This window comes from Cricetulus griseus, chromosome X (genome assembly GCF_003668045.3).
Source record: "Cricetulus griseus strain 17A/GY chromosome X, alternate assembly CriGri-PICRH-1.0, whole genome shotgun sequence".
NCBI classification, from domain to species: domain Eukaryota; kingdom Metazoa; phylum Chordata; class Mammalia; order Rodentia; family Cricetidae; genus Cricetulus; species Cricetulus griseus.
In genome coordinates, this window is record NC_048604.1 from 50,124,743 (window position 1) to 50,142,545 (window position 17,803).

The following is a 17,803-nucleotide window of genomic DNA, read 5'->3' on the forward strand; positions in this document are numbered from 1 at the left end:
TGTATGTGCTCTTTCTGTCCTCTCTCTCTCTCTCTCTCTCTCTCTCTCTCTCTCTCTCTCTCTGTGTGTGTGTGTGTGTGTGTGTGTGTGTGTGTGTGTGTGTGTGTTTATGTGTGTGCCCTAAGAGGCCACAGAGAGTGTCAGATTCCTACATGAGTGCAGGGAATCAAACTCCAGTCCTCTGTAAGAGCAGCAAATGCTGTTAACTGCTAAAGCCATTTCTCCGAACCCTACATATCCAAGTTTTCCCCTTCGTTATTGCTCATAAAATTGGGCTTTTAGTGAAAGGAAAAAACTTAAGACTGGCTAAACCAAATAAAATGATTTCACCATGTATTGTATTTTCTCCTTTCAAAACCAATATAGTTTCATCAGTCACATGCATTTACTTAAATACACAAATTATGTCAGAGAGTGCTCATAATCCACCATAACCAGAAACATTGAGAAGTGTTAACACTTGGGTGAATGTCTTTTCCTCCTGCCTAGTATTTTTTGTTTACTACCATTTTCTGTATAAGATGCCACTGTGATTCTTCATCCTTTGTAACACACGAGAGAAATCACCCATTTTACCACTGGCTCGAATGCTTTTCTCTTTTCCAGTCTTGTCCAGATCTACATTTCTAAGATTTTCTCTCATTCCCCCCTTCCTATTCCCACAGCATTCACCATAAACTAGAAAGTATTGAGAATATGTTACGAAGAAATTCCAGATGCTGTTCCTCCTAAGTATGTATCAAGGCTCCTTTTCTACCTTGTCTAAGACCAAGATAGTTTGCCTCTTTTCTGTGCAGTAACATTTCTTTAAATTGGTATACAAAGTAGCATATTTCCTTGGAATTTCATACATACTTACTTTGAGTTGACAGTTTTTCCTCCCTTCCTACTTCCTTAAGACATTTTTTCCTCTTCCCATTGATCTCTAGTTTCCTAAGCTCCATGTACACTTGTTCCCACATAAATGCAAATATATGAAAATTAGAAGGTAGGTGCCATGTATGAGGGAGAACATATAGGATTTGTCTTTCTGATGCTGGGTTACCTGTTTGTAAGTGGTCCTGTAGCTCCCCTGCTTTTTTGTAGTAATTAGCACAATTCATTATGGATGCTTGTTCAATGGCCTCTCTTGCTAGACTGTATGCTTCCTGATTATCTAGTTGGATGATGTATCTTCAGCCATCAGCATTTTAGTTGGTAAAGTTGGCATGTAAACTGCTCTTTGTATATTACAGTCTTGTTGGCATATTCAGATAAGTCATTTCGTATGAATAAGGCAAACATATATAAAATACTTTCACAAATACAAGGCTTTGAGTAGCTTGTATATAACCTTGTGCAAGGTTAATAAATCTTAATAGTTCAGGAATTGTAATCTGATTTTAATGGGCAAATGTTAATGTGCATTCACCACCAATATTTAGTAATTATAAAAAAAGAAGACATTTATAGCAGCCAAGAACTTTATAGTGTATTTGAATACATGATAAATTCATGAACAATTCTTATCTCCTTGAACAGTTGTATATCTTAAGAACTCATCATCATAAGCATTCTCTGGATTTTCACAGAATTAATCCTGAATAATTAATGAATCTAAAGGAGTTAGACAAGTACTGTAGCATGCTAATCATTTCTTTCAATGTCAATTAGGAAAAATAGTCTCTTTGGCCTTCTATCTCGGAATACATATTATACAGTTACCTTTGAATATACAAATATGAAATGTCTCTAATTATTGAATGAATATATTGAGATACATATCAATGTCACTGGTGAAAGTTAAAGCTTGTAGGAAAATGAAAACACTTTGATTTCACAGAATTATTAACTATATTGTGATTCTTCTTGCAAATAAGTATGTTTGGCTTGTGGATCTGTATTTACACAATATTTACATATTTTGACAAATGGAATCATATCACAAACACTAATGACTTAGGGATAATGTCAAATGCAATTCTTAAATCATTTTAGGTTAAATGGATATTTATTTAGTACAAATGGAATTGAAAATACAGGTAGCATTCATGCAAACTGTACAGGTTTCTCAAATGAATACTATTCTTCAATATTCTATTTATATCAAGCCTGCTGTTATTTTTTAAATTTTGAATTGTGTGTGGGTATATGTGTGGGCTGTACATTCATGTACCATGGCATGTATATTGAGGTGAGGACAATTTGAAAATCAGTTCTCTTCTTTAAACCATATGGAAAAGTCAATTCTTTCCTTCTACCACATGTGATGTTCAAGGGGGATACCAAGTAGGACTGTTCTATTTGGTAAGAGATTTACTAAGAGTTATTAAGATCATAGACAGAGCACTCTTCCTTCCCTCTCTGCCTCCCTGACCTCTCCTGAGTCCTACTCCTGCCCAAGGTCCCCATCACCCCAGGATCTCTCTGGGCCTGCAGCTGCAGAGATCAAATCTGCCTGCATAATGTGGACCCACCCAGACAGGAAGGACCTCGTGAGTCTGGAAATACCTCACTCTTCCTTCCCTCTCTGCCTTCTTGACCTCTCCTGAGTCCCTAAGAAGGGACTTTGAGAGCCCATCCCACATGAAGGGATGCACTCTTGTCCTAGACACATGGGGGAGGGACTAGACCCAGCCCAGGATGATGTGGTGGACTTTGGGGAGCCCCGTAGAGGGCCCTACCCTACCTGGGGAGTGGAGGGTGGATGGGGTGGGGGACAGGTGGGGGTTAGGGGGAGGGGAGGAGGAGGGGAAGGAGGGGGAAGGGATTGGCATGTGAAGCAAGCTTGTTCCTAATTTGAACTAAAAAAAATTTTTTTTAAAGATAAAATAAGATCATAGACAGAAAGATCGATGTCTCAGTCATTGTTCTATTGCTATGAAGAGATACCATGATCATGGCAACTCATAAAATAAAGCATTTAATTGGGGTTTGCTTACAGTTTCAGATATTTAGTCCATTGTCATGGTGTGGAGTATGATGGCACACAGGCAGACAAGACATGGTGCTGGATAAGCAGCATGGAGTTCTACACCTGGATTTGTAGGCAGCAGGGAGAGAGAGCCACTGGACCTGGCTTGGGCTTTCAAACACCTCAAAGCCCACCCCCAGTAACACACTTCCTCCAACAAGGCCATACCTCCTAATCCTTTCAAATAGTGCCTCTCTCTGGTGGCTAAAAATTCAAATTTATTAGCCTATGGGAGCCAATCTCATTCAAATCAGGACAATAGACAACAGACAATAGTGTTATTCTAGTTTGTTCATGGATAAATGTATTTTGCTTGGTATTTCAGCATTTTCACTTCTGTAGACACTATAATAATTTTAGCAGATGAATTATTTTTTTAAAAACACCTCCACTTCTTAGGAAAACTATATGTACATACAAAAACAATGATTTTCAGTTAATTTTGGATGTGTTTTTTAATGTTAAAGAAGCATGAACTTGTAATTGAGAGTTAAATTTAGTGTTTTCCAATTTCAATTTTCTCTGTGTGTTCATGTATATGGCTTGTATGCACGTGTCTGTTAGTGCATGTGTACACACAGATGAATACATGAGATGTCTTTTTTTACTACTCTCTGTGTTATCTTTTGAGACAAAGAGTCACTCACAGAATCTCGCACTTAGCATTTCTGCTAGACTGATAGGCCTGGGAATCTATCTTTCTTTACCTTCTTGTATTAGGGTTACAGACATGGGTGATTATTTCCTGCTTTTGACACAGGAGCCATGGACAAGAACATGGGTCCTCAGGCTTATGAGGCACTTAACTGACTTGAAGCTCTCCCTCAACCCTATTTGTTACGTTTTAAAAATACACTTATTTAATTTGGTAACATTCAATAATTTACATATGCTTTAAGTCTGTATTAGGAGGAATTTTAATTCTCATCTAGTACCTATAATAACTGTAGGCTTGTTTTCCCCCTTGTAAGATTAAACCATGCAAATTCCCTTTCACTATAATATTACCCTCAAAGCTGTGATACACACCATTATTGACTTTTCCTTACGGAGCCTGTTTATGCTGTGTTCTGTATGCCTATTACACCTTCATAGGGATCTCTTTCTTTAGATTTAAAAGATTTTCTATGATTTTGTTGAAAACATTTTCTGTGCCTTTGACCTGAGTTCTTCTCTTTCTTCTATACACATTATTCATAGATTTTTATCATTTCAAAGCCTGGATGCTTTGATGATGATGATGATGATGATGATGATGATGATGATTATTATTATTATTATTATTATTATTATTATTATCATTTGATTTGAAATATTTTTTCCTGAACAATTCTTTTCTTCTATGTTATCTTTGATACTTGAAATTCTCACTTCCTCTGGATCCAATCTGCTGGTGGAACTTTCCTTTTTTTACTTCCTGGGTTTTATATTTTTTTGAGTTTTACTTTAGTTTGGCTTTTCTTTAGAGATTCTATCCTTTCATTAAATTTATTTTCATATCCTGAGTTACTTTTATTATTTCATTCAACTGTCTTTCTGTGTCTTTGTGCTCTTATTTCAGACATTTATTCATGTCCTCTTTGAGCTCCTTGAACATATTTATGATTGCTATTTTGATGTCTTGTCATATGTGTCAGTTAAATTACTTTTATTGGGGAATATTATGATGGAGGTGCTGGTTAATAGAGGAGACACATAATCTTGGTTGCTCATGATGTTTGTATTTTTATGGTGGGTTCTAGGTATGTGGAGTTAGCTTGTTTGTGGTATTTCTTCGTATGAATATCTGGTTTTGCCTTTGTTGGGTGAACGTTTGGATCTTTGTTTGTTGTTACATCAACGTGTTAGGTTAAGCACCAGATGAATGATGCATAGTTTTCAATCTTGGCTAGCATTCTAGGTTCAGTATCCATGTGATCACAGGTAGGCATGGTCTTTGGGATGACTGATACATGAAGAGATGGGCAAAGGGAATGTGTTCTGGATGTCCTCAACTAAAGTTCCATTTCCAAGTCCATGCAGGCTTGGGGTGCAGTGCTGGGTGAGGTGGCTAACATCCCCAGATCCTAGTCATCAGTGAGTGGCTGACATGGAGCATGAAGGTGAGCTGCTCTGGGAGTTTTATCTGAAGTTCTATTTGGAATCTGGGTTCAGATTCCAAGCTGTCCAAGATGGCATGATGGATCGGGTAACTTGTCTTTTCAGGAATCAAATTGATTATTTTGACTAGTTAAGCCCTGCGTCATGAGTAGTGCTGTTGTACTGGCTAGTTTTATGTCAACTTGAAATAAACTAGCATTATATAAGAGCCATAACTAAGAAAATTCCTCCATAAAATTGGGCTATCAGTAGGTATTGATTAATGATTTATGTGAGAGGGACCATCCCATAGTGGGAGGTGCCACTCCTGGTGTTATACAAAAGCAAAGTGAACAAATTATGGGGAGCAAACCAGTGAGCAGCACTCCTCTGTGGCCTTTGCATCAGCTCCTGCTTCTAGATTCTTGCCATGTATAAGTAGCTCAGTGGTGGACTGTGATGTGGGACTGCAAGTTGAAATAAACCCTTTCCTCTCCAAATTGAATTTGGTCATGATATTTTATCACAGCAATAAAATCCCTAACTAACACAGCTGTTATTAGAAAAGTTAATCAGACATGGGTAATTTAAATTACATTAATTCAATACTATGATAAAATCAGATGTATTCACTATAAGATTCTTTTTCTTAATCCTTAAATTTTTAATGATGCAAGTATGATGGTTATGTGTTCATTGTAATATAAGAAGTTGAAAATAAATATATGTTATAGTAATGTACTACATAAATTGTTGTACACTGTATTTTTTCAGTGGCATGTGGGAGATTTGTTACTGGTACTCTTATATTTAATTATATCAAACAATGATCTGCTTTAGTACAATGCCTATTGTTTCTAAAATAGACATTGAGGATTGATATGTAAACATATATTTTCAGAAATAGACACAATCATTGCCTGGATTGTCTTTGTGTTCCATGGTATTTAGAGAATAGTAAATGATAATTTTTTTCATCTTTTAAACTCAAATGGAGCTAGGCTAGAAAACAAAACCAAACAATTAAAATTACAATAATGAAGCCTTCACTCAAATCAAATTGGTTACTATAGTAACTTAAAATTGAAGCATTGCAATAAAAGTAGAATAAAAAGACAATTTCAAATGCCATATTAGTCTTTTGAATATGGAAACTGGAGTTTCTATTTGATATAAAAAAAGACTAGGATACTATTAAACCTTCTAAGATGACTGATTTTTGTGTTGTGTCTTCTCTTCATAATAAAAAAAAAAATGTGGAAGCTTCCGACTGCAGGCATTCACTACACCAGAAGGGAGCTGTTACTTTTGTTTATATTAATCTCCATAAGACTGATGACTATCACTTTATTCAAGCAATTCATAATTATCTGTGGGAACAGAGGCCAAACTGATGAAGCGGCACATTTATAAATGACTTAACACATCATATTTAGATGTTTATTTTTCTACTTTCTCCCTCACCAAAGTAGAGGTGAAGAATTCTGCACTTCCAAGAGCTTTTAGTAAATATGAAAGGAAGAGATATCCAGGAGTTTGGGATGCATGTAGAATTACCTCTTTAGGAAGTCCTCGATTAAAATCACACATGCTGTAATCTGTTGAGATTATTATCAATTTCATGCTATAGGTACTATCCTCAGAAAGTGATTGGATTTAGCACATTGTTTGGGGTCTGGAAATCCTAGACTCCTGTTCTTAGTCAGGAAGGGAGTGAGAGAGAAGCTAGGAATAATAACGAAGGAAGAAACCTTAAAAGTTGGTATTCCTCCAAAGTCTTTGGACTTTCATATACTCCTAATGCACATATAGACAATTTCCCCCTCCCTTCTTTTTTCTTTCCCTTGATTTCTTTCCATCTTCCCTCCTCCATGCCTGTCCCCATTCCTGCTTGTCTCCCTCTCCTCTTCCCTTGTCCCTCATTTCCCACCTTCCTCTCTTTTCTCCATAAATGCATGTCTTAGGCATGGTGCTTGCCAGAGGGTTATACTAGTGAACAGTACAGATGTAATTTTACCTTCATGGAGTTCTAGAGATAGTCAATTACAGTTGAAATCAGAGATCAAATGGAAACATATAGGGCACACTGAGAATATCACAGAAAGAAAACTTAATCTGAGGGGCCAGGAATAGTTTCTCTGATGAACCAGTATTCATACTGATTACAATAAGTAAATTGGGCTTAACTAGCTTATTTATGCAAAGAAGACATGAGTAATTATATTATCAAAGGCTCTAAAATGAAAGTTTAAAACATGTGGGTAAAGAGAAGACCAACACTCGAACAAGAGTCATGGGAATCAATGGAACAGGATAGAAGACCCAAACATAAACTGACATAATTACAGGTATAGGATAATTGGAAATGCCAAACTTACACACATTGGAGGAAAGAAAACATCTTTAGGGAATTGAGCCTGGAAAACTAGATACCCACATGAAATTAGACTGGTATCTATTGCTCTGCACAAAACTCAACTCCAAATGGATCAGTGACGTGAATGTGAATGTGAAGCCTGACATGGTGAAACTTATAGAAAAAAAACATGGGCAGTGTTCTACAAAATATAAGTGTAGGACATTACTTTCTGAATAGGACATCATTTGCCCAGGAATTAAAGCCAACAATGGACAAATATGACCTCATAACACTAAAATGCTTCTGTATAGGCAAAAAAATAAAATAAAATAAATCAAGTAAAGGGGAAATCCAGAATTGGAGAAAATCTTTGAAAGAAGATTAATATCAAGAATATACAATGAACTCAAAGAGCCTGGGAAACCCATGACCCAATGAAAACATGTCCAATGACCATGGACAACTCAGTCCCAAACGATACACTTGCATTACAGCCTCTATACTTAAGACTCAGGGAAGGACATGGATGGAGGAAGATTGTAGCAGTCACTAGACCCACCAGCTAAGAGATTTATGAGTTATGGGTAGAAAAAGAGAGTTCTCAAATAGAAGAAATAAAAATAGCTAAGAGATTTCTCTAAAAGTGTTCATAATCATTAATAATTAGGAAAATGTAGTCCAGTCAGAATGGCTAAGCTCAAGACAACATCTGACAACAAACACTCTTGAGGTTGTTGAAAAAAAAGGAAGAGGTGAGGAAGGGTAATATATAGAAGGATAGATATATAGCTCTAAGGGTGTTTGAAAAAGCCACAAGGAAACATTATTTACAACAATTTAAAAACAATACTATCACCACCCCCCACACACACACTTAATGGAGTTAACCCCACATAGAGTGTTAATGCTTCCCCAAGAGCCATACACGAACGAAATCTCCAGTGCAAGAAAAGGTCTGGGTTGTCCGAAGAACTCCTAAAATAATACATTCCATTTCTGTTGTCCTTCATTACCTCATAGAACTTGGAGATAATACCATATTGCTGAAGATATCACATACTTTAGATGCAGGCCTTGGAAGAACTGAGTTTAAACTGAGCTGGAAGGCTTCTCATTGAGGACTGTCTCGAGTAGTTTCAGAAGGTGATGTGCCAAGACAGAAAAATCAACCAGCTACAAATCCTGTGAACCCCATAACTTATTCTTCTGGGAACGATATCCCCAATGGTTTAATTGTGGCACTTTTACCTTTTAACCAACAGCTATCTGTTTGCATGCTTAATAGGTGGGAATTCATGCCTAGTGCTGTGAACTCAGCACCCTACCTGTAACTGCAGAGGGCATAGACCCTAGAAGAGATTCTAATACTATTTCTTCTAAATCAGTAAAATTTCTCCCTGTACACACAGATAAATATAGCTCTTCCCCTCATAAAAGAAGCTTCTTTTTGCAGAAGATGGAAGATACTACAGAGATCTACAAATGTCCATAAAGCAGAGAATAAATGACCATGGACAACTCAGTCCCAAATGATACATATGTAATGCAGCCTCTACACCTAAGACTCAGTGAAGAAGTGAAGAACATGGATGGAGGGAGATTGCAACAGTCACAAGACCCACCAGCTAGGAGATGATTCTTCTAGGCATGCGATCTCAGCAATATGGTTGCATAAACAGGACCTGCATAATAACCACATCAGTTGACATCCCAACTGTTCCGACCTGCAGGACATCACCTGGGGCAAGAGAGTCAGGGATAGGGAATGGGGACAAGAGATGCAGAAAGAACGACCACAAGACAGGATTCTGATCAAGTGGCAAACTTTACTTTGCTCAGGCTAGCTTATATATTCAGCTATATGGGGAGGGGCTGAATGGGTTGTTTGTGTACCAGGTGTTAGTATAGGCAGGATATTAGGAGGCCACAATGAGGATGTTTGGCAGGGTAAAGAGTTCATGAGTAAGAAGTCCAGGAAGGGTTGCCTAGGTGACTGAGCCTGTGGATGGAGGACTGGGTCAAGTTGTTTCTTTTCTTGAGCTGAGGTTCTAAGGAGCTGCTATGTAAAGGTTAACTATGTGGCCTGCCAAGCATGGCCTAGGATCTCATGCCAAGCCCTGAGATTTGGCTTCCAACACCAACATATATGGAAAAAATTTTCACAGGGCCCCATCTCTAGATTAGTAGCTATAGGCAATTAGTGACTGCTAAGAGAGGAGAAGACAGTCTTTTCCAGGGATAATCTTCTTGCTAGGTTATCTAATCACAAGAAGTTGGGCTGCAAACATGCACATATGAGTATCATTAAATGAATTCAGTAGGGTGTGTGTGTGTGTGTGTGTGTGTGTGTGAGAGAGAGAGAGAGAGAGAGAGAGAGAGAGACAGAGACAGAGACAGAGACAGAGACAGAGACACAGAAAGACAGAGACAGAGAATAAGAATAATAAAATTGAGGTCAGAGGAGGAATTGGAATTAGGAGAGGGCAGGGTGGAAATGATGGGACTCAGATATGAAATTCTCAAAAACATTTAAAAATTTAATTAATAAAAAAATAAGGCCAAAGAAAGAAATGACACTGATCAATGTGTCCAGGACAGTATGCAAGAGTCTTAGGCCAAGTAAGACATGTGGACATTTTTATGGTGTTAATGCCATCCTACTATAATTATTTATGTACATGATCTAAGAAACCTTTTCCCCTTTTTGTTCTTATTTTATGATTGTCTACCATAGTGTTTGACACATACTAAGCACCCAATAAATGCTTGTTGAATTAAAGATGAAAAGAAAAAAGACTCCCTTAAAATTGGAAGGTCACAACAGCACAGAGAACAGGTCATCTTGTATATAGCTATTACTTTTCTTATCATGTAATAGCATAAATAAACCACATTCATTTAAATTTACAAGAAGATTTTTCTATAAGCAAAGATACTAGAGTGGGACTTGTTAGTGAAATGGAATTGCTGAACAGTACTAAGAGGGAAGCAATTTTTCAAGGCAAATATACTTTCGTTTGTACAGTTAAAATTTATACCATGGGGAAAAAAACCTCTGAAAGTTAGGGGATCTCTGTGAACTTTTGAAACAAAAGTAAGTAAAATTTAATTATTCCTACTCTTAAGTAATTAAGGTCAAACTTGTGATATTTAGATATTCTAATTTCTTTATACTTTGTTTCAACTATATTTGTATGGTAATTAGAAATTAAGACCATATGGTATTTAGGTACTTTAATTTCTTTAAACTTTGCCCCTGTTGTATTTCTTAATATGGTCATATATAGTTAAGGATTTTGATAATCTATGAAAACACTACAACTAAATTAATTAATTAACAACCCCCAGGGTTTTGAAAACAATAACCAATAAGCTATTGTCTATTTACATAGTATTGTGACTCTAATTGAAACCAGACTGCACAGATTGAAGAGCACCTTTGGAAAATCTATTCTTATATGGTCAGATCTGTCACAGCAATACCCCAAGTCTGAACTTCTGTCTTAGTCAGTGTTCTAATGCTATAAAAAGACACCATGATCAATCAAGCAACTCTTATAAAAGGAAGCATTTAATTGGAGGCCTGTTAACAATTTCAGAGGTTTAGTCCATTATCATCATGGTGGAGAGCATTTGGGCACTCAGCAAGCACTGGAGCAGTAGCTGAGAGGTACATTGAGATCCACAGGCAGCAAAAAGAGAAATAGGTTAGGCCTGGCATGGACTTTTGAAACCTCAAAGCTCATCCTTAGTGACACACTTCCTCCAACAAGGGGACTCCTCCCAGTCCTTCTAATTCTTTCAAATAGTAAAACTACCCTAGTGACTAAGTATTCAAATCCATGAGCCTATGGTGGCTATTATTATTCACCACATAGCCATAGGGAAGCAGAGGCATCACACCCTTGTCTGAATTTTTGTAGCTATTATGATGTGTGCTCTCATGTGACTCAGTAGCCTTGTCCTGTCTTGATCATTTTGTTTGTGTGAGTCTGATGTCTTCAACCTGGGCAGTGTGGTTCTTTAACAAAAGGGTTTGAGACTTCCTATCTCTGGCAATTCTTCATGATAGGGATAATTCGGAGTTCCACTTGAAATGTATAATTTGCAGATTTTATTTTAAATAAAGAATTACTTTTAAGGCCTAACAATAGAAGAGTGCCTGGGTGATATTACTCTCAGGACTCAAGAATAGCTTAAAATTAAAGAGACTGAAAATGAAACATTAGTGATTACTTTCGTTTGGTGTAGAACTTTGGTAGTGTTTAATTCTAATAATAACATGCTTTTGATAATCTCATCACAAAGAGGCTACACATAATGCATGTGCCTTCATATTTAAGAATTCTTGAAATTTTGTTCCTGTGTTACAACAGTTTTCATTTATAAGCTTTGAAGTATTGCCACAGTTAAATTGAATTGGAAGAGAAAAGCCATGGAAATGTTTCATTTTAATCTGTTTACTGAGTTGCAGAGTTGCTGTGACTCCCACCACCTCCACACTGTGATTTTTAAAGAAATCACATTTGGTAGTGTACTCAGAACTTGCTATAGGTTATTTAGCCATACCAATGCAGCTTTTGTTTTCTACCTAAGGAAACTTAGATTTGTAGAAATCCTGATGGGTTATTTAAACTGCTAATTTAAGACATTGTAAAAGAATCATGAAAGGAAGTGGGAAGTACCCTTAAACGAATTAATACAGGAGACCACTTCCTGAACATAGCACCAGTAGCAAAGATACTGAGATCAACAATTAATAAATGGGACCTCCTGAAACTGAGAGGCTTTTGTAAGGCAAAGGATACTGTCAACAAGACAAAATGGCAGCCCACAGAATGGGAAAAGATATTCACCAATCCCACAGCTGACAGAGGGCTGATCTCCAAAATTTACAAAGAACTCAAGAAGCTAGTCTCTATAACACCAAATACTTCAATTAAAAAGTGGGGTACCAAACTACATAGAGAATTCTCAATAGAGGAATCTAAAATGGCTAAAAGACACTTAAGAAAGTGCTCAACTGCCATAGCCATCAGGGAAATGCAAGTCAAAACAACTCTGAGATACCATCTCATTCCTGTCAGAATGGCTAAAATCAAAAACACCAATGGTAGTTTATGCTGGAGAGGACATGGAGAAAGGGGAACACTCCTCCACTGCTGGTGGGAGTGCCAACTTGTACAGCCACTTTGGAATTCAGTATGGAGATTCCTCAGGAAAATGGGAATCAGTCTACCTCAAGACCCAGCAATTCCTCTCTTGGGCATATACCCAAAAGATGCACATTCATACAATAAGGACATCTGTTCAACTATGTTCACCAAAGCTTTATTTGTAATAGCCAAAACCTGGAAGCAACCTAGATGCCCCTCAACTGAAGAATGGATGGAGAAAATGTGGTGCATTTACATAATGGAGTATTACTCCTGGGTGGGGGGAGCAACAATGAAATCTTTAAATTCGAAGATAAATGGATGGAACTGGAAGAAACCATCCTGAGTGAGGTACCCAGTCTCAGTATGAACTCACTCATATATGGATTTTAGACATGGATCAGGGGATTGCCAGCCTACAATCCAACTGCCAGTGGGTCTGGGAAACAGGGAGGACCTTAAGAGAGACATTCCTGGTACCCTGGAGAAGGAGAATCTTGCAGGATCTCCTGAGCAAATTGGGAGCATGTGGGGAGGGGAGAGGACATAGAAGTAAGAGAGGAAGTAAGAGCTGGGAGAACAGAGGAGGAGAAGAGGATGGGAGAGGAGGACATGGGGGAGCAGGAAGTTTGAGTCAGGGGTAGAATAGAGGAGAACAAGACAAGAGAGATACCATAATAGAGGGAGCCATTATAGGTTTAAAGAGAAATCTGGCACTAGGAGATTTCCAGAGATCTACAAGGATGACACCTGCGGGCAATCTAACCAATAGTGGAGAGGCTATCTTAAATACCCCTCCTCAAAAATGAGAATGATGACTACCTTATATGTCACCCTAGAGCCTTCATCCAGTAGCTGATGGAAGCAGAGGCAGACAGCTAAACTGAACTGAACTCCTGGAACCCATTTGCAGAGAAGGACAAGTGATGAGCAATGGGGTCAAGACTGGGCTGGTGAAACCCACAGAAATAGCTGACATGAACAAGGGGGATCTCAGGGACCCAGACTGATGGCTGAGAGGCCAACATGGGACTGATCCAGACCCCCTAAACATGGGTGTCAGTGAGGAGGTCTCAGAAATTTATGGGGCCTCAGGTAGTAGACCAGTACTTAACCCTGGCACAGAAATGGACTTTGGGAGCCCATTCCGCATGGAGGGATGCTCTCTCAGTCTGGACACATGGGGGAGGGCCTAGGCCCTGTCTGGGATGATATGACAGACTTTGGAGATCCCCATGGAAGGCCTCACCCTCCCTGGGGAGCAGAGGGGGGATGGGGTGGGGGCTTGGGATGTTGGGGGATGGGGTTGGGGCAGGGGAGGAGGAGAGGGAGAGGGAGCTGGGATTGACATGTGAAGCATGCTTGTTACTAATTTTTTAAAAAAAATAGAAAAATAAATAAGAGAATCATGAAAAGTAACAAAAGCAACAAGAAAACCCCCAAAAACCAAAAACCAAACAAAAAACCTTTATAATAGAACCATAGTATCTAGTCCATGGACTCTTTCAGGACATTTTGATGGGAAAGTGTGTAATGCAGTAGAAAACATTGACACCCTGAGCAGCACTTTTTGTCTCTCTTTGGGTGAATGGAGTGTTATAAGTATAAATGCTATGTGAAGCACAGAATTTGCAATGCTCACTTCCTGCCTTCATTGTATGTCAAATTACTAGACAATTGCATTAATGAAGAAACACCTCTAAGCTGCTGACCAATTTTCAGAGTCTCTCCAGTCTTCAGAATCTTCAGAGATTTTTAACTGCTCTAAATTTACATGACAAAGCAGATGTTATAAATAAGCAAGATGTTTATTGAGCCTCAGAGGTTCCTAATAGCTGCGTAATTACCTCTTAAATGGGAGGAGGGAGTTGATGGCATCTTTGATTCCTTAGAATTCTAGTGTTTTAATTATTGCAACACTTTGTAGAACTAGTTCTACTCTTGCTGTTGTGGTCACATAGCAGGGTTCTCTCTAAGTGCATGCATATGCAGCTATACAAAGTGAAAACACAAGGTGCACATTAACTGGATTCTCGTAATAACCTTGGGAGTGTCTGCTTCTTTGTACATCCCATCAGCTCTCATCTGATATGTCCTTCAGATCTTTGCTCAGTAGAGTAAATACCTTGCATTCCTCTAAGGCACAAGTAAAAGATACCTTCTACTTTAAGGTCATTTGAGCAGCTGCAGAAGGATTGGATACTTTGTCCTTGTTTACCTTTTCTCTAGACCTCAATAGACTGTGCACATCTTGTAAGTAGCAATACCACAAATCACTTCCTCATACCCCTATCTGTATGGCACATAACTGAAGGTTTCAGTAAAGATTCTCCCCTCAGGGACTTCCAGAAGTTATCAAGTGGATACCTTTGCTCATGTGGATTGGATCCCTGAGCAAGTAGCAGCTCCCACGAGCATACTTGTTGCTTTTCCTTGTTTGTATCTGACTCATATCATTCTGTGTTACACAGGAGGAGGCCATACAATTATGCTTTAAGACACAGACTTAAATTTGAGTCAAATTGAGGTCACAGAACTGTATCCAATACCACTCTACCTCTGAAGTGACTCCTGGATTCTTCTCTTAACAGAGTGATTGCAATAATTTCTTCAGCACTCATTTACATGGCCTTTAATTAGGCTTGTTTGCTATAGTGCTAAATGCGTCACTTCTTGTCTGAATCATGCACAAACTCATATTGACACTTCTATAATTTTCTTTTCAAGGGATAGGAAGCAGCTTCAAGATGCTTTGGTGTAAGATCTGTCAGGTGGAAGAGCCACTGAAAGACAGGACAGCATTTTGTGCATTAGGTTTCTTCAAGAAGTAGGGTGTGGTGAGAATGGGAAAGTCAGGGTATATGAACTAAGAGAGCCAAAGACAGGAAAGAGGATGTGTCACAGAATGAAATTATTCCTTAAAAATATGGATTATTGCCTTCTGACCTTGAGTCATAGAAGAGATAGTGATTACAAATGTCCCTTTCTCAATCTGTCTATCCCATTTCTATTTTACTGTGTGCAATTGCTTTTTTGCTGCTGTGATAAAAAGCAATAACCAAAAGTGACCTATGAAAGAAAGAGTTTATTTTGGCTTATGATTGCAGAGGGGAAGTTCATCGGATTGGAGTAGTCATGGCAGCAGGTAGCCAGAGCACAGAGCTGAGAGATCATATCTTCAAAAACAAAGACAGTAAATTGCAAATGGGTCAAGGCTGTAGACACTTAAAGCCCACCCCCAGAATCATACTTCCTCCAGGAAGGCTCCTAAACACTCCATAACTTTCCCAAATGCTGCAAGTAACCAGAAAGCAACTGCTCAAATACCTGAGCCTGTGGGAGACGGGGGCACTTCTCATTCAAACCTTCACAATCAGTATATAACTTATTCCACGCTATTATAATTATTCAATACTGTCAGTTCTGTCTCAAGTTCAAATAATGTTGGTAATGATGATTGTCAGGTATTATTTTCATGACCAATTTTCCCAGGCCTGTATTTAGCTTCTTTGTTGTCTGTGTTAAGATGATTGTCACAAGCAAACTGACAATTGTCAGAGAAATTACCATTAGATACTGTGTTTTTCTTGGACTACTAGCAAGAAGACTCAGTGGACAAAAGAGCTTGGAGTGCAAACCTGATGCTGTTTCTATTTAATCCTCAGAGCCCATGTAAAAGTACAAGCTGAGGGTTCACTCCTGGAAGCTGTCCTTGACCTCCACACACATTCCTTGCAACAGCATAAGCACGCCTCTCTCTCTCTCTCTCTCTCTCTCTCTCTCTCTCTCTCTCTCTCTCTCTCTCTCTGTCTCTGTCTCTCTGTCTCTTTCTCTCTCATACACACACACACTAATAAATAAAATCAAATGTTAAAATCTGTGTTTTGAATGATGTTAATGAATTAGAAAGCATATATGAACTTCATTTTTATATTTTCGAAGAAATTAGCTCTCTGTGTTACAGCTTTATTAAAGTACAGTTCACATATCATACATGTATTTCTGCATTTTAAAGCATATATGTTAGCTTTTTATCATGTTAACAGCTATGTATATTTAATCTCCATAATGAATTTTGGAAATTTTTATGATTCCCCAAATAAAAATGCCACCCATATCCTTTAGCAGCTATTTTCATTTACCTGCCCTAAGCAACCACTAATTTGCTATCTCTATAGTTTTACCTCTTCTGAACATTTCATGTAAATAAAACTATACTGTATGTGGTCTTTTGTCCCTGGCTTTTTTCATCTAGCATAAAGTTTTCAAAGTTCACCGGGCGTTGGTTGTGAACACCTTTAATCCCAGCACTCGGGAGGCAGAGGTAGGTGGATTTCTGTGAGTTCAAGACCAGCCTGGTCTACAGAGCAAGTACCAGGAAAGGCTCCAAAGCTACACAGAGAAACCCTGCCTCGAAAAACCAAAAAAAAAAAAAAGTTTTCAAAGTTCACCTATGTGGCAACATATATCACTCCATTGCTTTCTATGACTAAATGGTATTTTATTCTATGTTATGCCAGAATTTGTTTATCCATCCATGCATTGCTGGGCAATTTTTTCTGTTGGGACATAATGCCTATTGTGAATGATACTGTGATACAGACACTGCCACATCATTGTTCTACAGTTTCACGGTTTCCCTGACTGTTTTTTTTTTTGTTATTGTTTTTGTTTTTGTTTTTAGGAAAGTGTCTTCTGATTTGGACAATTTGGTCATAACGTGTCTTGGTCTGTATTCCCCTGGTTTGGGATGTTTTCTGTCATTATTTCTTTGTTTATTACAGGTGCATAGTAACACCATTGATTGTTATGTATTGACCCCATATTGTGTGCCTTTGCCAATCTTGTTTATTAGTTCTAGTGAATATCCATTCAGAGATTTTTCTACACTTAAGATCATGTCATGCACTGATGGAGATAGATTTCCTTCTTTTCTAACAAGGATACATTTCATTTCTTTCTAGGCCTTTTCTCCTTTTCTTATGTTTCAACTATATCATGTACCTAGTGTCTAAGGTCTCTAGCACCTCACCTTTGACAGTGTCTTGTCCCTGTTTTTCATTCTGCTATATTTGGTATGCTGCTTCTCTAAGCTAGCTGAGTGTAGCCATAATCCAAAGAAGGTTTTCCAAATACATTTATACAAGTAAGTTGTTTTGTTGCTCAGTTGTTCACTCTAAGGCTAGAAATTTTGTGGAACCTCACAGCCAGAGTTAATGATGCACACAGGGGTCACTTAAGACTTAAGGCTGCTCT